Genomic DNA, 22,873 nt, shown 5'->3' with positions numbered 1-22,873 from the left:
CGACAAAAAACTCAGTAGTTACTCTTTTCCACAATTTTAATTACAGAGTATGTCAATAAATTATATTAAATTTATATATATCCTGCCTAGAAATCACCAAATATTAAATTCACACTTTTTGTCATTGATATCCTGTATTAAGTAATATGACCTTAAGTGTTCTGATACTAGAAGTGTTATATATACAAACCCATCGATCCCCATTTCTCTCGCGAAACACCCACTCTTTTCAGTTTTATCAAATAATGTAAAACGAAAACGAATTCAATGCATAATGCAAGAAATGCTCAAACGGTCATTTATATTCTGATCATTTGTAAAGTTGCAAATTTTTGAAGATAAATCTCACAGAATACAGTTGCATTTTCACTACTTTCGAAGAGAAAATCTGGAAACGGTGTCTTTGAATGTATTGAAGATCTTGGAATGTACTTTATCTCTCGTTTGTCATTTTACGTGTTATGTCCTTTTGTCTTTGACTATTTGTTTGTTTCAATTCGATTCGATATCACTTATTATCTTTAGGAGTTCATCTTATTAAAGATTTTATAAAATAATAATTATAATATTAAAACAATAGTGCCAGTGTCTTTGGTATAATGCCACTGGATAATTTTTAGATATCGTTTTTTATATAGTTTGTATATCGTGCTTGCATAGATATTTTTTTTTTATTTCTTTTCTGTGTATAGGTATTCTTTAAGTAATAAATGTATTATCTTTTTCTCGTTGTGGTATGCTGTTTTTTTTTAAATAACTATGATGAACTATAAATAGGTCACATATTATACAGCTCCTTACAAATTAAAAAATATATTATAAATTACTTTACTGTTATTTGCGCATTCATGAAATTCATCTGAATTTCATGAAAATCTGTAAGAGGTTAAATGATTTCTTATGGTAAGAAAAGAAAAGTTATCACCTTTAAAAGTGCTATCTTTGTAGATATTTTAGTAATGCTAGGGGCTATATGCCTCTAGCGTCACACAAGCCTTTAACAATTCTAGTGCTCTGTCAAGCGAAAGATCAAAGATGTTATGTTCTTGTACCGTTAATTATACTGGGTCACTCAATCGTCACATACGAACACGTCCGAAAAATAATATTGCTTTGAATACCACAAGTAGAGCTTGTTTCTATAGGATCAAAAGGGTTCCCGTTTTCACGGAATTTTCAAAAAAGGAATTGGTTTTATTATTTTTGATAAAACTCCTTTGTGAGTTCTATACAAATAATACAATAATTATAGCTGTGAACGTGTAGTCTAAGAATTCTTTGTTGTTAACGCTTATGTACATAAAATGTATATAAATCATTATTTTATGGACATATATATTTATTTTGGCACAGTATTTAACAATTGTATTGTTTTATGTTATAGCTAATTTTTTTTTTCATATTTACGATTTAGTGAGTTAGTGAGTAACACTTTATGTTGTGAGACAATTAAAGAGAAAGGAATATGAATGGGAACGAGTTAACAAAACTATCGTGTTTGAATTTTGCATTAAAATTAAAAATTAAATAGTAAAATATTTCGGCAAAAACAACATATTTTTTTTAAATTTATTGCTAAGAGTTAATCATAAATTGTAATACTATTGTTGAACGAAAACTGATTGACGTGGTCAAGAGAATGACGTCACCCGTCAGAAGAATTAAAAGAAAAGGGCATCCATCTTGGATTGACTCTGTGGTAAAAATTGAACTGTCAGTTGCATATAACTAATACCTACTTAGGTAATCAGTGTCTGTCAATATTTATACTTATGTGTATGTTATTATTACATTTTTATTTATACATTCTAGAGTTAAAGGGATTTCTCAGATGGTCACGATAAAATCTTATGGGGTGAACCCTTGCGAGTTGACTACAAAGCCCTCAAAATGAAGGGATCGACTGAAAACAAGCAACTTTGGAAATGTGGCTCGGCTGCTGTATAATGTTCATCAACTAATGATATTCTAACACAGAGTTTAGTTGTTTAAATTGTTAAATAACGAACGTAATATTTATTACACGTTGCATAAGTAGATTACATGAGTCGTTTTGTTTCTGGTTGAAGAGAAAAGAGTCCGAGAAAAGAAAGATATCTTATCCGCTTGTGTCTGTCATGAACCGAAAACCATTTCTATTTGAAATTTATTAACACTAAGTATTTTTTTTAAATTAAACTGAACTATTTAAGTACGCAATTATGTATATTACAAATTGCGTTGAACCAAACGTTAGCGCGATTCAGAAAATATCTCTTATCTTACTTTTTACATTTTTTTTACATTTGAGACCAAGCGTGTTGTAAGATCATTAAGGAGGTTTTTGTTATGTTTAATTGCTATAAGCTGTTATCGCTACAATAACCAATCCAACGCCGAAGCGCCGTTATCAGTCTACTCATACTTATTGTGAAAAATATTTACTAAAATTTGAATTATTAATGTTTTAAAACACGTGGTGCTAAATAAATAGGCTAGGGTTACTCGATTGATGGTTATATAAGTTACTAGCTTCTCATTTCGACTTCGCACAGGTGACAAGAACTTTTAAATTCTAATAATTTTTAAACTATATTAAGTGTATCTTATGTGCTTAAACATCGTTTGTTGTTGTGGTGGTATTGGTTTAAAGAAATCTTTGCGAGTACGGTTGACATAATGACATTATTCAACATAATAACACGTATAACATTTGATTGATTATTTATACATTGTACATATTTTCACGTCGTGCAATTTACAAGTTAATTTATGGTACACTTAGCGCGAATAGCATTTTTTTATCAAGAATTCTTATTGTGGTCTTACCCATATTCGTATGTTAATGTAATCGCAACACATTCGCAAGTCAAATGATAGAAGCAGACTTTTATTGACACTTGTTATTGTATGTGCAAATGTTAGAGAAATTATCCTTTGTATTCCAATTACTAAAGTATCGAGATATAAGATAGGCGCCCTTACGTTTTCTGTACTAATTTTAGAGACGTAATTTTTTTTTGATTTTTTGTAGGGAGTCGTCTGCAAAAGCTATGATCCAATTTCAAAAATAGTTTTCACTGGTAGATTAAATTAATAAATAAATCTTATTATTCATAAAACGAAATACTTTTTAATACGTTTCCTTGAATAAAATACATTTAATTTAGAAAGATTCATATTATTTCCTGAGTGCTAAAGGGTATAAATTATATATAAATATCATTTTCATTATTAATAAATTGCATCCGTGTGCAGCCAGGTTTTGCCATTTACATTAATAAAATAGGCAAAGACAAATCAGTTCACCTTTTCTTTGTTTGTCGGACGATTTTCTTTTATTTATTTTGATAGATATTGATGAGTTGCGCGTTTCAATGCAATAATCAATTATGTATTGTATATCATTTGTCAGAGTAAAATATCGCTTTAAACCTATGTTTTTTTAGTATTGTAGTAATTTTTGTAAACAAGATTGTTAACCTTAAAAAGTTTGTATATATGTCCTCCAGAGTTTCGGTCAAGGATTTCTTTTTTGCCAGCTTACAGCATATACAACAGTGTGCGTCTGGTGATATATATACTTGGACACTCTTTTCCATTACTCATTGTCCGATGGGCCGGTAATCCGATACGACCGGAAAAAGTCCGGATGTAAAGCATGCGGATTTACATGTTTTCCGAAGAGAACCATAACCGGGACGTCGTGATTATCCTCGTATAAGTAACATAGTAAATGTTAAGTTGGTAAATGTTCTTAATAGTATTAAATAGTTTAACGATTTTTTATTACGTAAAAAATACTAACATTTGTGCATTTCATCCGTGAATATTGACTAAGCTTTATATTGAAATAATATATTTAATTAACTGAATAAAAATAAAATTAATAACGATTTGAATATATGTATATATAAATAATTTGATCAATCACTAAATTATTATATCTCAGGAGGTAAAGTATCTCTATTCTTTAACACTCATAATCCGATGGGCCGGCAATAATGAGAAAGATAGAGTTCAGAGTATAAAACCAAGGCTAATGTCCTTTCCGAGGCATGGGAGTATAACGCCGTTAACTTCTTAACTTCCAATCTCCAGATTGACCTCGCTTGGTTTCATTCCCATTGCTTAGGTTATTCTGCTTCTATATTGTATGGAGATTTTAGTTTGACTTAGTCATATTAATATGACTGGTATGATTCACTTCCCTTTAGTTAAGTTAAGTTATGTTTTATTTTATCAACTTATAACAACAATCGTAAGTCACCCATTGATTAAGAGTTTCTTTTTAAATATTTACAATAATATCACGTTCTGTATTACTTATTGGTTTACAGTTATATGTTATTAAAATAACACATATGTAAGTAATGTATATATTAATTTTATTATGTTCCAAGCCACGATACTACTATATTGTAGTGGATCACACGAAAAGTTTTTCAACTAAATCTCATGAATTAGCTAAATTAAGAAAAGGCTTAAAGACATTTATTTCTTAACTGTTGTCGCCAGCGGCTTCGCTTACGTTTTAGGGTCCTTCCTCGGAGGTCAAGGTTGCTTCATAGAAAACTTTATTGAATTCTGTTCATTCTGGAATTACTTTCGCATTTTTAATATTAGTATGGGTTATAGATAACTCTAGCTCTCGGCTCCGCTCGCGCATTTGGGCATCAGCCAGCGTTCTTTTCTGTACACCTGAAAACGTGTACACAATTTCATGACGATTGGTTGGATAGATTAGACCTGAAAGCGTAACAAACAAATAAACTTACTTTTGCCTTTATAATATTATTTAGAATATCTCATATCACAATCAATGTTATATTCAAAAAATATATAAAAATGAATACGAGAATATGATATAACTTTTTTTCGACTAAACTGGAATATAAAATAAACAAAAATATATTTTATTTAGAATTACATACATACATGTCGAATTGATAAGCTCCTTTTTTTGAAGTTGGGTAACAATAGTATGGGTATTGATTTACTTGGCCACAGGGCTTTGTGCAAGCTCCTCTGTGTAGGTACCGCCTACTAATCTATTTTTTTTAAATATATTTTAATGTGTTATGTTTTCAACGGCGAAATTAATATAAGTGTAATCGATGTAGCTGGACGTAGCATCTTAATTATTTTGAATGACAGTATTGTTAGTTTTTGGGATGATTAACATTACCATAATCGTAAGTAATTACCACATGATCTATATACCATTGACGCCCCGTGCTAAAAAACGAATAAATCGTTTAATTTTTGTAAATTAACGGTATAGTTTTTTAGATAAAAATACTTTATTCAAGTAAGCTTTTCAATAATTTTATAGAAATTTATTAAACGTAATAACCATTTCTTCTTCTTTTGAACTCACTTCACAGGTTCACTCTCAAGAAACTCAGTAGTTACTCATTTCCAAAATTTGAAATACAAAGTCATGTCAGTTAAATACAATTAAATTTATGAACTGTCTGATAGTTGACAAACATTTGTTCCACGTTTTTTTATCATCTATATAATCTTGTATTGAATAATATTTACTTTATGACTGACTATTTTGGCAACAATTTGTCAGCTGTTTTCCTGTAAAGACATTCAATTATGTCGCTTAATTTTTTTGTCCTCTTTTATTTCTTATAAATAGTCGCAGAATGACTGTGATATTTTAGCAGTGAGATCTGTCACGGGGCGAAAACTAACAAGAGTGTGACGCAAGAATCACTCGAGTTTTTTCCTACAGCATTTTCTGTGACAGAGCAGGCATCAAGGTTAACGCGAACAATGAGAAAAGTTGCAGCATGAAATTAATATTTCAAGCTCGTTGTTATCGTCGTAGGAAAAGAGTAATGGTACTTTATTATAAATCTTTTAAAGATATTCTGGTGACTTTTATTTACAAAGCGTATAGTTTTGATTAAAATATTACGTCGTGAGCTACTGTCAGTGATTTTTTTCGTTTTTACTTTAAACGTTTAAACACATATATTATATGATACCTTTTAATCACTACAATAGTATTAATTATATATTTTCATGAGCCGAGGTGGCTTATCGTTTAGAACATGTTTATATTAACCGAACATTACGATTTTGGCTCGGGTAAGATTTTTTAAAATTTTTAATGTACTTGTGTTAATAATTCATCTCATGCTAGCATGGTGAATAAAATTTTGCTATATGAACATCCAACGAGTCACCCGCTTTGGTCCTTACCTCTTCCTCGAGAGGTTTTTTTTATCAAGAAGTGGTCATTCTACAAGAAGTAAACTGTTTTACCAGTTGTGTATCAGTAGGATTAATCTTTCTTTAAGTAAGTTAGTGATAAAGGTGGCATATAAACTAAAATACACCAAATTTAATAATAGATCACGTTGCCTATTGGAATTTATAGTAATCTTGGATTGCTTAAGATGAAGACTATAATAAACGTCGATTTAGTACGATTTGTTTGCTTTGCATTTTAGTTAAATAATTTGGTCTCTATAAGTTTCCAATGTGTTGAACAATTCGAGATATAATTATCTTTTAAAAATACTATTCTTTTTCCAACGAATCCCTTTACGATCATATTTTCTTCAATAAACTGATATTAAGAGTCTTTGCACGAATTTAGAATCTTTAAATGGAACGTGCGATTCTATTGGAAAACTATTTCAAATTTAACTTTTTTTTTGAAAAAGTCTTCTGTTGATTTTTGTTTTATGAAGCATGACTAAATAAAAGAATATTAGTTCAAGTAAAAATCGTACCATGTGAAGTGTTTATGGCAATTAAAACTAAGTGAAAAAAGAACATTTCAAAAACAGGGCTTGTAATTTCTAACTGTACTGTATAATAATCAAGTAGTTACATTTTTCTCCCGCCATTACGGTTAAAATATAATGGCAGCAAAGATTTATAATACATTTACCATGCGATGTTAAAAGCCATACCAACTTCGAGATTTAAAAAATAAGCAGCTACATAATGATCCTTTGTTTTAACGATAATCCTTTATGAGTGTTATAAATTAATTTACAGTAACGTACGTACATTTGTGTTAAAACAAAAGTATACTTATTTATAAAAAAAAAACCTTGTCCACTATTCTAAAGCAAATGTAGTTTTCTTTTCTCTAAGCGACTTTTTTTGCAATTCCTTTAATAAATAAGTTTCTTAAGCCACAATAATAAAGTAAACGAAAAGTCAGATCTAAATCTTCATTAAGTTGAAAATATTTTTATAGAGTACGTGCCGGTGAGGCAATTTACTGCGGGCAATTCTCCAGTGGTTGCTGTCAGCTCGTATATCTTTTAGATATTGATTTCAATCTTGTCTAAATGAGCTCATTTCGAAGATATTACGTGAAAACGTGTCTTTTATTTTTAAACGATACTTGATGTATATTCTTTATCGAAATATGCTGGCTATTATCTTTAGACATAGTAATAATATGAAGCAGACAAATACTAGTGACGTAACGAAGGATGATTAGCATTTGAATATGTATAAATCATGCTATCAGTCTGTCTCTGTGTATGCTTAGATCTTTAAAATTGATTCAAGAGAAAGGTTTATGTGTATAATACATGCTCAATATAGTAGAGAAACACTGTTAATTTTAGAGATTTCTAAAGTGATGTCGTAAATAAGCACATTTTTTGCGCTCACATTACAAACGTTGGCTGAACCCTACGAGACATGTAGGTCAAAATAATCTACTACAGTATTGTATACTTTAAAAAAGTCTTAACGTTAACGTGAAGGTTAACTATGATCGAAAAACAAAAATTGCATCAACGTAAATGTCTTAAATAATCATAACAATGACTTATTTATTTAATAAATTAAGAGTAAGTACGTTAAAAAAATTCATTCGAAGGCAAACATATGAAAGTCCTTAAACTATAAATCTTCACATTTCCATTCAATGAGTTTTATACACTTTGACGTGACATCGTTGAAGTAAAATGAAACATAACATGAACAGACTGTTGGCAGATTAATTTGTGCACTTAAATAAACGACGAAAAAAACAATAAAAAAAATTACTAATAATAATCGTAAGAGACATCGTTTATTATTAAATAATACCAAATGCGTTAATGTTTGGATTTATCGATCTCTGCTAAAGATAACCTTTTTGATCTTATTTAAGTAGACATATTATACTCAAATATATAAAAGACTATAACATATAATTTAACAGCGGGACAAATATAAAGCTAGGTCTTAACAAAAGGCGAACAAGGAAGTTTTATGTAATTTATAATATTGTAAACAAAAATTGTTACAAAGTTAAGTAATGTTTGACTTTCTGAAGGATAGCAAACGTAACATAGTATTGTGTGCTATAATTAAGCAGATAACTATAGGTCGTATATCTGTAGACTTTTCTTCGAATCTAGGTTAATTGAGGTCATTTGGCTAATCTTAGAGGAAAATATTGAAGTTTATTGGCGGTCGAAGCTGTGTCTATCTTTATAGTAATTCACAATTTATATTTTCTAAACAGTGATGGTTCAATAAACTATATAAGGGTTTATTGCTCTAATTATTATGAAGGTTCATTCGAAAAGGTCTAAAAACGATTTCTTTGTTAGGATAAATAGAATAACTTATTAATTATGAAATATTATTAAATTAGTAAAATGTTTTAAAAAGAGTCACAGTTTGTTCGAATTTTATTAGGGTTCATTTCTCGTTTTTGTATATGTATTTGTTGTTGCCTCGCAGTACATACGAGTAATGTTAAACATTTATTTGATTCATTGAAGTTTATACTTAAAGTTATATAAAACTACCTATATAATCGGGTTATCTAAAGGCATTAAATCAGTAGTTCTGAAGATTAGTGCGTTCAAACATGTAAACTCCCAAGCTTTGTAATGAACACTAACCGAACATGCTCATTACATTTTATAGTGTATTATAACATTATATATTATTTATAAATGGTATAATATTGGTTGCCATTTATCGTTCCCGTTCGGATCTTTAATAAGTTAACCTTACTCAAAATCGGGGAACGAAGCAAGTACTGACTTTGTTCTGTTGGATGCGCGCTCAGACGTACATTATTTTCAACTTTATAATAAACTAGTTGCCTGTCTCAGCTTAACTTTACTTTTATACTTTTATTGTACACCACACGAAGAAAATAAATAAATACAACATCGATCCAGGCTTAATGAAAGACGCGTGCAATTTTGGCGACCTTATTACCTTACCTTAGACATAGCGATCTCTTCTTCTATTCCGTTTTTTTTTAATCAATGGGATATGAAGAGTTAATCGATCTTTGTATTTCACGCGTTCATTTAAATATCTCGCAATATTTATGAAATAACTGTTTCGAATTGCAAAGTGTAAAATACAATATTTATCTACATAAAAGGTTTATTAATATGTTATTTATTTTGATGAGGATTAATATTTTGTGACAGTAAAATTTAACCGATATTGTCGTTTCGTTTTATAAACATATTGGATTAGTAGTTTTTGTTTGAATACGATTAATTTAAGCCCACAAATTTTACAATATTAGTATAATATACATAATATTACCTCGGTAGCCTTGTTAGTCAAGTAGCTGTAAGTTTGTAGATCCCGAGGTTTAGGTTTAAAACATAGGCCGGATTGATTGGGTTTCTCTGTCGAAACAAGACAATATAGATTATAAAAAAAACTGGAGTTAATGCTTGTTGACTTCCAGACAGGATACATAACATACATATATAATTGTGTTTAACTAACATGACTGTATTTTTAGATGCTGAAAAAGAGTTACTACTGAGTTTCTTGCCGGTTCTTCTTGGTAGAATCTACATTCCGAACTGGTGGTAGCTTTATTTTAAATAGTTTGTTAAATGACGATCAAAAGTGCTTGAAAAGGCTTATTGAATAAAGTATATTTTGATTTGATTTGATTTGAAAATTTGTCAGTAGCAGCGCGGTGTCTTGAATTTGGAAGTGGGTAGACTAGCGTTTCTCATAAAGCATGTAAAGGCTTTCATCCTGCGCTTAAACTCTTTCCAGTCGTGTTCGATTTGTTGTCCCATGGGATTATGATTATATTCCCATATAGAGAGTACAGAGAGAGTGTTAGATTACACACCTGTGCACTATAATATGGCCCGCGTAGTTGGTTTGACTTCTTTGAGAATGACCTCCGAAATTGATCAGGGGGACGTCATTATCATCATCCTAATTTTAAATTTGGAATGTTTATATATCGTATGTATACTAATACTTATTGTACAATGTATACTATAGTTGCTAACTATTTATACTAGAAGCAGTGAATACTAATAGTATTGAGTTTGTAGCAGTTAGTACAAGAAAACCTTTCGCTCGCTCAACATTTATTTTAAAAAAAGAACAACGTAACAATAGGTATCTTTTGAATACTTAAGAAGGTTAAGGTTATATGAGGATTAGCATACACCCAGTCAGACTAAAAACAAAACTTTTTGCAGAGAGTTTAAAAAAAAAGTCAAGGTTTCATACAGATCAATTCTCTTATTATTTATAGCGTCATGGTCACGTGACTAAATTTGGTTTCTACACTTCGATTTTTATATCAATCTTGATACAATAGTTTAATTATAAATAAAAAAAAAATCTTTAAATAATACTTTGAGAAAGTGTATTTTTCTTTATTTAAATGGGAACAAATAGAAAGATTACTTAAATAAAAAAAAATTATCCAAATCGGTTCATAAAGGACCGAGTTCTGTGGTAACAAACATAAAAAATACAATTTTTCCTTTTTTGAAAGCTGTTAAAGAGTAAAGTTCGAAAAACGGCCTAAAAATTTTCTACTACTAGGCAATGGCTATCCTCTGAAACAAAAGGTTTCGAGCTTAAGCCTCCTGCTGCTTCTTTGTGGAAGAATTTCAACCGAAAGTATGTAGGTATTCCAAATTTAAAATTACCTAATTTGGTATAAATGTAAATTTAAATATTTAAATATTATATTTAAGCGTTCACGTAAGTAAAATATTGAAGCTGATTTTCTTTGTTTATTTTAAAAAATAAAATTAGTGTTATAATTTCTATATTAAATATTGGTATGTCATTGTTCTATTCAATGGTGATAGCGCCGTTTTTGGTTACAGAAACAAGTTCCGAACAATAGATGTTCTAGGACTGTGACATTGTGATACTGGTAAGTCACAAAAAAAAAACTCTTAAAAAGATGAAAATGGATGAAGTCCAGTTAAAAAGAATTCTATGAGAAAGAGGCCTAACTACTTTCATAAATGCGAAAGTCAGTTTGTTTATTACTATCTGACGTCTTAACTACTCAGCCAATTGTTATTTACATTGTCAGAGGTACAGAAAAGGACATGGACATAAAGCTGCTCCTCCTCCACACGCGCGTAAACCCGCGGGCGGAAACTAGTATATATAATTCAACTTAAACATTCTGTATAAGTACGAGTAGGTAGTACTATTTTTGTTCGTTTTCATTGTATCAGTGAGTCAATAAGGAAGTATCGTTTTAGTATCACGATACAATGTCGTTTTGTTACCTATAATATAATTTTAATTATGTAATTATAGCTACTTACATAAATTTTAAGTCCGCTCTGATTTGTATTCAAAGTCATGTTCAAACTTCACAATGAATGAATAATGTAGGTTCGGTAAGGTACGATAAATGTAATGTATTGTTTATTTGCGTTTCATGTATCCGCATTAGGCTGACAATTCACTGGGTTATGACTGCTAAGAAGCGCTACAGAGCAGTAGTGCTTATGAAAGTCAATAGAGGGGGACAGGGACGCAAGATTGACGAGTTCTATTTGTACAAGCGAGATAAATTTATTTGTAATGTTTAGTTGCTTCGTCTAAATAGAAAATAATATATATGTATTGATGATTAACATCTGACGTATAGTCGCCGTGTGATTCTTGTATACAAGGCCAACATCAATAGTATACAATGCCATGTGATGGCTTTAGTTTAAACTATTTTGAACCTTATATCAAATGCAGTATATTTCATTTTGAGATGTCAAAGTTTGTAATAGTATTATTTACTTGTGATAAGAATCATGCAAACTATAAAATTGTTTTAAGACTTACCTAATTTACGACGATTATTACTTTTAAATTGCTTAGCATGAGAGTACCATAAAAAGTTTTTGTAATTACTTCAGTATTAATTACCTATATGTTTTAATAAAAACCGAGACAATGCAATATCGATTTAATTTATCACTTTTATTTTTATTTCAATGTTTTCAATTACCCCCTAGGTTTTTTTTTTAAAATGAATTATTATTTTTCAAATTAATTCCATATAAAATTCCAGAGAACTATAATAACAATTTGATCTAGAAGTTTTACGTAATAAAATTATTATTGAAATATATCTTACCTTTTTATTTTATATATAAGTTAACGCATTCCAATCATATAGTTTTAGTACACTCACAAACAGATAATATAATATATTAATAATGAAACATGTTCTATGTAATTTTGGCGCGAAATTAAGAATACATCGGAGCCCGCGAAACGCGACGTCGGTCGCTTCCAACGCTACAATCGAACTGACTTACTTTAAGTAAGCAAATAAATATTGTTATATAATAATTAATTCAGGTCTTCGACTCAGTATTGTATTCTACATAAATTAATCTTTTAAAGGAATAATCTACTTCGACAAAAACCTCTGTATTTGTAGAAGTTTCTAAAGGTACAATAGACAATAGATTTTAATTGCTGCTTTAAAATAATTATCTATTTTGTTTCGTTATTCTCAAAATAATTCGAACTCAAAATAATTATAATTAAATTATTTATAACATCACATTATGATTACTTATTTAATAAAGAAAATGTTAAAAAAAATATATTTACATTTATGTATATTCAACAAAGCAATATTGTTAAATTTATTCTTATACATAGTATATTTAACATTAGTAATAAAAAAAAATCTATAGTTACCTGCTTTAAAAATAATCATAGACTAAAAAATTTTATGAATACATATTTATACAAATGATTTAAGATAAGATATACACATATATATATATATATTAATTTAAAGAAAAAAAGCTTATATATTTCCGTAAGGAATATTATGGGATATTATTTACGTCGTTGAATCTTTCTAAAAATAATCACTTAGAGTTCAAGTGGCGTGCCGTGTGGTGATTTTACTCTTAGCGATTGCCAGAAACGGTTTTCAAGAGCGGGTTTATTTAGAGACAATCTGTATGAGATTAAGGTTATCTTTTATCTATATTTACCTTTTAAATTTAATAGTTTGCTTTACTATGCATAAATATTAGAAGTTTTGCTTTGTTTAAGTTATTAGTGAGACAGGTTGGTTTTAAAATATGTAAATACCAATATAGGTATAAGAATCAAACAACTATATCGATTGAGAAAGTCCGATATTGTGCACTTTTTATATCTGGCATAGTTGAGCTTATTGCTTATATAACAAAGAAGATGTTGAGGGTTGTTTGCCATTAATTAGCAAGTTACAGCAATTTATATTAAAACCTTCTCCATGATAAATTACATTTTATAGATACGAATTTTCATATTATATAGATTAGTCAAACGGTCTCTCAAAACGGTCAAATCTCGAACCAAAATATATTTTCAACTTTATTATACTATTATCTTAATCATATTATATATTATTAACTTATTAATGTCTCAGTCGCTTTTGCACCAGCAAATATTGGTTGGACTATGGTTCAACTTATATTTGCTAGTGCGTAAGCATTCCCTAGGAAGGGCAAGGAAGACTTCGACCGCAAACGTTTGCTTTACAGTAATTAGGTAATAATAACAACAGGTATATACACCTAATCACTCACGATGGTGCACACCTCCACGTGCATTAGTATGAGTGACGTTCATGCTTACAAGACGTCTTCGTGTACGTGAGAAGACTAAGAGAAAATACTGCAAAAAAATACAAATTAGATATTTTTTTTTGTGAAGAAAGTCTTAAAAATATATTGACAATTATAACATCAGTTGGAGAGAGTGTCAATATGATAGACAATACAATGTGGGCAAATATGTGATAGGGAAATAAAAAATACTTTTTTTGCTGCCATTACTCTTAGATTTATTATTATTTACTCACGCACACTAAGACATCTTATAAGCACGACCGTCACACATTCAAACGTGGAGTGAGTAGAACTTTTTTTTTTTTATGGCATTGATTAGCGGACGAGCATATGGGCCACCTGATGGTAAGTGGTCACCACCGCCCATAGACAAAGGCGCTGTAAGAAATATCAACCATTCCTTACATCACCTATGCGCCACCAACCTTGGGAACTCAGATGTTATGTCCCTTGTGCCTGTGATTACACTGGCTCACTCACCCTTCTAACCGGAACACAACACTACAAAGTACTGTTATTTGGCAGTAGAATATCTGATGAGTGGGTGGTACCTACCCAGACGGGCTTGCACAAAGCCCTACCACCAAGTAAATTATAAAGATATATAAATAATGTATCTAGAAGATGTCGTCGATGCTGTTTATGAATAACACTCAGCCAAGTACTGAGTTTTATTTTAAATAATTATTTCTCGATTCACTGGAATATAAAAAGCTTTTCAATTATATTTATTAGTTGAGAGTGCTTTTTTTGGTGTTCCGTGTATTACTCGCAGCTATTATTAAATATCGGCTGTGTAATTATCGTAGCAAATTATTATAGTAAAATGTACATTAATTTAAATAGCACCTTCTTAGGAAATTAATTCGAGTCTGAACTTTGTGTGAATCTCAAATGAGATAAGGAGGGATGCCGTTATCCACCCTAAATCTTAAAAGAATTCTGTTGAGAGGATCTTAACGCCTTAAGAACGCAATTTCTTGGAAGTAGCAGTCTAAAGTGTTAACTCGATTGTTTTTACTTTTTCATTTTTGTCGCTGTCGTTTATTTATCATTAAATGATATTTTAATTATTAAAAATATTGTTGTATAAAAATGAAAATAAAGTTTGAGTGTTCTGTATAATATTTTTACAGGCGTTCTTTAAATACCGTCACATAATATTAACCTATCTTTCTATCATCATTAAAAAACGGCACGTCCATGTTATAAGAAACAAAATTTGATTCCATGGCTGGTGGTATTCACTTTCCATCTGATGAACCTTAAGCCAGTTTGATCCCTCTTCCGTAAAAAACCTAAATGTGACGAAATTACGGTTTTAAGGCGTTCTTTTTTGGATTTTATTCTACGCAGAGTCTTGAGTTTCCTCGTACAGTCTAGCTCTACAGTTTAAATTTATTACGAAACCGCTGTCGTACAACTCTCTCCAAGATCTAATAAAATTACAAGTGCCCTCAAAACTTTATATTGTTTCTTTTAGCCTTCTTGTTGAGATAAATGGCAATTTTAAAGCTGCAATTACTGGGTTCAAAGAAAATGTTATAACAATAATTAAGTATATTTACGAATTCACAAAAATTAAGAAAAATCATTAAATTTTTCTCTTTGCGGTGGCGGTGAAGGAATATCTCGTGGTGGAACTGGACATTAAGGAAGGAGCAACATATGTATTCACCAAACCACATTAAAACAAATCACTGAACCTTTTGAGTCGACTCAAAATAGGAAAAGGGCTTAGCCCAGAAGTGGACATTCTTATGTGTTACTTGACGTATTACATAGGCCAGTATTTTTGGTAATATTAGAAGCGAACTTTAATTATTGATTCGATAGAACGTGATATTTTTTTTGTCGTATAATTTGACGGATTGGCCAATCGGCCACTACTGTTTAGTGACATTGGAATTTTAAGTAATATTAGTCCTCATATCACCAATATGACACTAACTTTGTGGACTAAGATGTTTAGTCCCTTGTCCCTGTATTTACAATGGCTCACTTACCCTACAAATCAGAACACATCAAGACTCTATATTGTTGTTTAGCCTTAAAATACATGATGTAAAGTGTCTACACAGACAGCTCTACCAACAACTAAATACATCATACATAATATGAGATTTAAAAAATGTAATATATAACTCAATTTATTATTAGGTCAAATGTTAACTATTACAAACCTGTTGGAAGTCTCCCCATCTTTGCGCTTAACATTACTTTATAAGTAAAACGATTTAGGTAATTGAAAACATCAGAAGCGTCATTTGTTAATATATATTTAATTTATTAATGGACTTTACAGTACCTTTCACTGGTTCAGCGTAAAGTTCGTAGCATTTGTTTTAATTATGAATAAACAACTTTGAGAAGTATTTAAAGACTAAAATGGTTTCGCTTCTTGTTACAGTAATTAACTTCTCGTTTTAGATATTATAAGAAATATTTGTTTGAATTAGAACAATTACGTATTTAGATTATCATATCTGAATATATAATTACCTGCTCTCCTTTACGCTGAGAATAACTTGAAAAGCTAAGCACACCAATTTGTCTATGTTGTCCCAGCTTGGGATTAAAACTCAACTTATCTCAAATTGCTACCATCGAGTGTTCTCGTACTTTGCACACATAATGCGAAGTGAGGATGAGAACCGATGATTGTGTAGGTAGCACCGAGGGCAAAAGACCCAGAGACAGTTTGAGTAACTTGTCAAGTAATTTCTTTATTTCCACTTGGATCGCCACCAAGAGAATATTTGTAAACAAATTATTAATATGAGCTTTCATTACCAGGACCACGATGTTCAAGGATAAAGGAACGACTGGAGGAAGAAACTCTTTTACTTCTTTTAAGGGAGATGGAGAGAGAGTGTTTATTTTTTAATATTTAGCATCAGTATTTAGTTATTGAGAGCCGATATGGCTCAGTGGTTATATAGCATATATCTTACACACGATTGAGGGTTGAAAATCAGATAGGCATCGCTGATTTTTCATGTGCTTAATTTGTCTTAATAATTCCTTCCGTACTCGACGGTGAAGGAAAACATCACGCGGAAATCTGCATGTATCTAGTTTTAATGAAATTCTGCCAACACATATACATGTGCTCCAAATATTTCCCATCGAAGAGTTAGGAGCTTGTACATTATTCAACTTTATATTATAATTAACGTGGTTATTTTTTTCGTACCGCTTTGATAACTTAATGTACCTATATTTTTGCTAGTAGGTAATAACGTCCTGTTTTAAATGAAAGTTCAACGAAAATATTATCGGCAGTAATAAATTGTAAATATCGTTGAAATTCAAACCTAAGCAAATATTAGTATGGCAGAGCAATATTATTAATTAAACCTACAATTTCAAATTGAAAATAAAACTCTATATTAAGATATATATACTTTATTAATAAATTTCGGAAATAGAGCAGACATATTTTTGAGGTAATATTTATTTGGGATCGAGCTGAATTAATTAACCTTTATGCCGTATAGAACGATTTACTTCTGCTTCGCGTAGTTATGACGTACTTTGTTTTATTAGTACTTAAATATTCCAAGATTATTTAAGGACTAGTATTTTATTTTCGATTCTATATTTTTTATCAGGCATAATATAAAAGATATATATATTTTCGTTGTAAGTTTTGTTTGTTATATACGGTTACGTTTAGTACAATATTTTAATTGGATACCTGGTGGTAATTGGGCAACACCGCCCAAAGACATTGGCGCTGTAAGTAATATTAACCATTTCTTACATCGCTAATGCGCAACCAACTTGGGAGCTAAGATGTTATGTCCCTTGTGTCTGTAGTGACATTGAACACAACAATATTAGGTATTGTTGTTTGGCGATAGACTATCAGACACCCGTCTGATACTACGGTAGGGCTTATACTACGTATAAGCCCTACTTTACTATTAATATTTACATAGTTTTGTATGGGCTTCAATGAATGTTCAGACATTCGATTTTAGTTAGTAATACATTATATATCGACATATTCATTACGGGGCTACATTTACAAGTTTTTTTTTGTATAAGTTAACGGGTCACCATGTCAGTTGAAATCATCAACGTATTTCATACTGAAATTAAGTGAAGTATATATCACTTTTTCTAACTCTTCTGCCTAATTAGATCTAAGACGTTATATCCTTATTGTACTTGTATTTAGACGGGCTCCCTTTACACTCTGCTTTCAGACTTGAACATAGAAAGAGTATTGATAATCTTGTAATAGTCTGTGAGACAGGACTGCAAATTTTCTATCTCCATTTAATTGAGTGACTCTACTACCTCGATAAACTAACCTCATAAACAAAGTTAAGTAACCCAAACGAAAACGATGGTACGAATTAATTCGATAATGAATGCTCTAAAGTCTCTTCGCCTACTATTCAAACTCTATGAATGTGTACCAAAAATAATTCAATATACACACTTGGTGGTAGGGCTTTGTGCAAGCCCGTCTGGGTAGGGACTACCCACTCATCAGATATTCTACCGCCAAATAACAGTACTCTGCATTGTTGTGTTTCGGTTAGAAGGGTGAGTGAGTCAGTGTAATTACAGGTACAAGGGATATAACATCTTAGTTCCCAAGATTGGTGGCGCATAGGTGATGTAAGAAATGGTTAGTATTTCTTACAGCGCCTTTGTCTATGGGCGGTGGTGACCACTTACCATCAGGTAGCCCATATGCTCGGCCGCCAACCAATGCCATAAAAAATAATACATTTTACTCAATTTGTTGTAAAACGTTATATCAGTTGTTACTCTCTAAGGATACACTATATTTGAAGTTAACAAGGGAACAATTCCCTGGTGACAAGACCCGATGTTTGCTGACTGCAGAGCCATTGAGATTTCCGCATAAAGTCTCTGCAATTCGATATTTTCAAGCTTAGGGCCGGAGTTAATACTCGTACTTACATCTTTTGTCATACTTTACTATAATGTAAGATCGTTTACGGTTTATTACGTTGAGTTACGTATAAATTTATAATTAATATTTATATATAACATTCTTGTTATTAAAATAACACAGAGCATGTTTTGACAGTATCATCACATTGTATTATATTATTTTAAGATCTTGAACAGATCGGTAGTTACGACTTCATTTTACTAAGATTTTTTTTTCTAACTTGTAACTTCGATTTCATCCGTGTGAAAGTCGGTTTTATTACGCACGATGGCTTTGAACATATCAGTTAAACTCCGAATTAAAAATGATATTTAAATATAATTTATTTAGATAGCGATATATTATTTCAGTGCTGATTTGATCCTATTACAGTGAAACAAAGCTTTAATATGGCACCTAGCTGATATCAATCTTTTGAAACCGCAAGAAAATTCTTTCAGTAGTTTTGAAGATTAGCGGGTATGGTGGTAGATTTTTGACTATCAATAAGCAAATATAACGCTTCTACATTGAATATAGATTTTTGACTTTGACATACAGACAGACAGAGAGTCAAATATTTAAAAATATCTCTTATGTTATTAATCTTTTTTTAGCACCTTCCAAGTCCTGCGTTAAAACACTTTCCGGTCATATCGCATTTGTCATCCCATCGGATTTCGAGAGTTCAACTGTGTTTGCGTACATACTTGAGAACATACACATGTCCTGTGTAGAGACCCTTTACATTGGCTGCTATGACCCAAATCTGTCAGGAGGATATAATCATCAGTCTTTATTTTGAATTTTTTTTTTAAGTGTACAGGTTTCTTTTTTCTTTTGCTTTATTATATATATAAACATACTAGTTTTTATTATATAATTTTTATATTACTCATTAAAGAAGAGTTAATATTATTGTGTATTGTCTCTGTGGCCGTTTATTTGTTTAATCGGATTAAAATGTGGAAATATTGAAATTTCAAATAAGTACCAATTTTCATTGATTCAACATATTTCAGCAGAATCCTCGAAAAATACATGATTAAATTCAAGTTTCGTCTTTTAAACTATGCTTGAACATGACCTTGAAAACTAAAAATTAAACTAGATATTATTAATAGATATTACTAATACCAAATATATTAGATATTACTAATACCAAAATAGTATATTATATAATATTATTATATGTATTATTAATGTTATAGTTTTTGGTACTGACGTCAACATTTCACAAGTCGAATACAAAGTAAGTTTTTACTAAATATTACACGTATAGCAGCGGCACAATGATAGCGGAGAAAACTTCGCGTCAGTAGAATTTAAGACATACGTTACACATAGGAACGTTGCGTGAAACTCTTGTTACATGGTGTAACATATAACCTATTGATATTTGTTGTTACTTGGTGGAACGGGCGGAACATTATAGTGAAGCAACAAAAGCGAATATAAATTCACTTATATGCCTTTTGTTTTATGATCTGTGGATGATGACGATGATGAAATAATCTGTCATTTCAATTGATAAAATAATGTCGAATAATGTTGGAAGAAACGCTATATTAGATCCAGTGGATAATGTAAAAGGATCCGGAAGAAAATCGTTTGTGGAAAAATAAACATGAATAACTAGCGCGGGTAAAAGTTTAATGTTCTGTGCTATATAAAAGAAACGAATGAATAACTGCTGTAGTACGGCGATTGTAAGCAAGCAAAGAGTTGCAGAATAAAACTACTGACTGTTTTTTGAAACGTTACGATTTCTGTGAGGTTTTGCATGTTGTGTTCACAACAGGTAAATTCACGTTATGAATATAAACTTTAGTCTGGCTTCGGCCTCGGATCTTTCATCTTTTCGAGTCGAGGCGAAAACGAATGCAAATTAATATTAGAAATTCTTTTTGGTTTTTGTTTTTTAAAAGAATAGTAGCAATGTCCCAATTTAATTCAGGGATTACTAATATTCCTATTTACCCCTCTATTTAAGCTTAAAGCTTATGTTAAGAGTGGGGACGACATAGCCCAAGGGGTCTGGGCCCTTAAGCCATTGCGCTATTGAGGCTTAAGCAACGATTTTTGTTCTATTTTTAAATTAATTAATTAAAATTGTTTTGTTAGTTATCTGATGTATCTGTTAGTGTAATGGTGTCCTAGCACTTTTTTTTAAAACATATTATAAATTTGTGAATCCTCTTAAAAGCCGTCAAGGACAGGAACACTTTTCAGCCCCCCTTAGATCTTAGTTTTTATAGTGTGTTATAAGACAGATAGTGGGTTGGGCCCGCGAGACTTCGCGTTTATTCAACAGATTTTTAGAAATTTCGAAACCGATGACAGGTTTTGTTTTGATTTAATTTCATTGTAAACTTACGACATCTGTTCGCACGTTTTACATTTACTTTTTCCCGCTCTCTAAAATTAATTATTAGTTAAATCGTAACAATTTAGTAAATTGCAATGAAGACTCCTCTTTAATTTTCTGGACATCTATTGCATCTCTTCAAAATAAGATCATAACTGATATTCTACGTCCCATAACCACGGGGACAAAAATCGGCTTACATAAAATTTATATAAGATATTAATGATATATAGATTTTATATAAGATTTGCTACAAAATATTTTACTTTTATCATAAAAAAATACACTTATTTTTTTAATGATAAAAATCTGCTGGATATTAAATTCCCTTCTGTTTTTAATGAAATAATTTTATAAACGTCAACGTATTAGCCTAAAAATTCTTGGTTTATATTTCAACTCTTACCTATTTTATTAGTAGAGTGGTAGTGGAGTATATTCTACTCCATATGCCCAGTATCGGACTGGCGATATAGTCTAGCCTTGGCTGCGCGTGCCCAAGGCCGTTATCCTACCCTCCGGACTTACATGTAAATTGATTTATATATACTTAGAGATAAATAGGACGGAAAATATTTGAATCTGAAACTTTCCACGATTTTCGAACTCAAAGCGTTCGTTTGTTCTGTTCCTAATTATTATTATAGAGCCAGTTCCTTCCGGCTCTTTGCCACCCTGCGCATACCTATCACGTCCTCCCGTTATAACTACGCGTGTTCACTAATGTCACCTTTATATTTAAGTTTCTTAATATTACTGTACACATAATCGTTTATATGCAATTACTTTTCAACATCGTTATTTCAACGTTGCATTCCATATTTGAAATAAACTACTCGAAGAAGTTTCTATAGTTCGTAATATTTATTGACATAACATCATTGCTTCTTATTACTTTTTTTCATTTATGTACGAAATATTATATAACGTATACTCTGTGGCATGGCTTTGGGCAAATCCGTAGTGATAGAACCAGCAACTCATCATATATTCTACTGCCATACATTATTAGCAATACTTAGTATTGTTGAGTTCTTGTTTAAAGGGTGAGTCAGACAGTATAACTACAGTTACGAGGGACATAACATCACAACTTTGTTTCCAGTTTATATATTATAGTTAGGCCACGTACCATAGGGTGATCATTTGCCCGTCTATTAATATTATAAAAAAAACACAGAGACGACAGAATTCTTCGATCTTAAGTAACTTGTTACTTAAAATCCTCTTCATTGATCTAGTTTTTCCTTTGAGACTCATTCACTGTGTCGGTCGTTCGTGGAATAAATAACCAGAATTCATAATAATATTTCCGTCACGTGACGCGTTCAAATGACAAGTCAAAGTGTCTTTGTAAGATATTGGTAATGAATTGCACGCCTTTTACTGTATATTGATGATACTATGAATCGTAAGTCTTAGCTAGTTTATATGACTGATTAGGAGATCCTGCGTTTAAAATCCAGATTGAGCCTTGATGAATGCATGAATAGCTTTTCCCGAAAAAAAAATCGTTTTAACCCGACGTTTGGCAATTCGTATACGTAGTTACACTCTCGTTTTTAAAAAAATATGTTAAAATGTTGGTCCTACACCTGAACTTGCTCCGGTAGTGTCGGACTGCAGATTAAATTATGAGTGAAGAGAGTGCAACTGTGTTTGTGTAATCCCCGTTAAAAAAAAAGGCTGCCATGACTAATATTGGTCATGAGGACATTATCGTCGTCAATA

At 30.9% G+C, this 22,873-nt stretch overlaps 1 protein-coding gene across 4 annotated transcripts in view; it reads right to left on the bottom strand.

Annotated features, from left to right (window-relative positions):
• The window catches only part of LOC125077739 (CD151 antigen-like), a 107,324-nt gene that overhangs the window by 24,568 nt on the left and 59,883 nt on the right, over positions 1-22,873 (bottom strand). The window contains exon 1 of one of the 4 annotated variants that reach the window (XM_047689765.1): positions 12,353-12,512. The exons of 2 other annotated variants lie outside the window; for them this stretch is intronic. The gene's annotated coding sequence lies outside the window, so the exon portion shown is untranslated. Of the gene's footprint in view, positions 1-9,531; positions 9,550-12,352; positions 12,513-22,873 lie in introns of those variants that run through there. One more of the 4 variants, XM_047689766.1, reaches the window with a different exon arrangement.

This window comes from Vanessa atalanta, chromosome 4, assembly GCF_905147765.1.
Source record: "Vanessa atalanta chromosome 4, ilVanAtal1.2, whole genome shotgun sequence".
Lineage (NCBI taxonomy): Eukaryota > Metazoa > Arthropoda > Insecta > Lepidoptera > Nymphalidae > Vanessa > Vanessa atalanta.
This window is presented reverse-complemented; position numbering and strand designations above follow the sequence as displayed.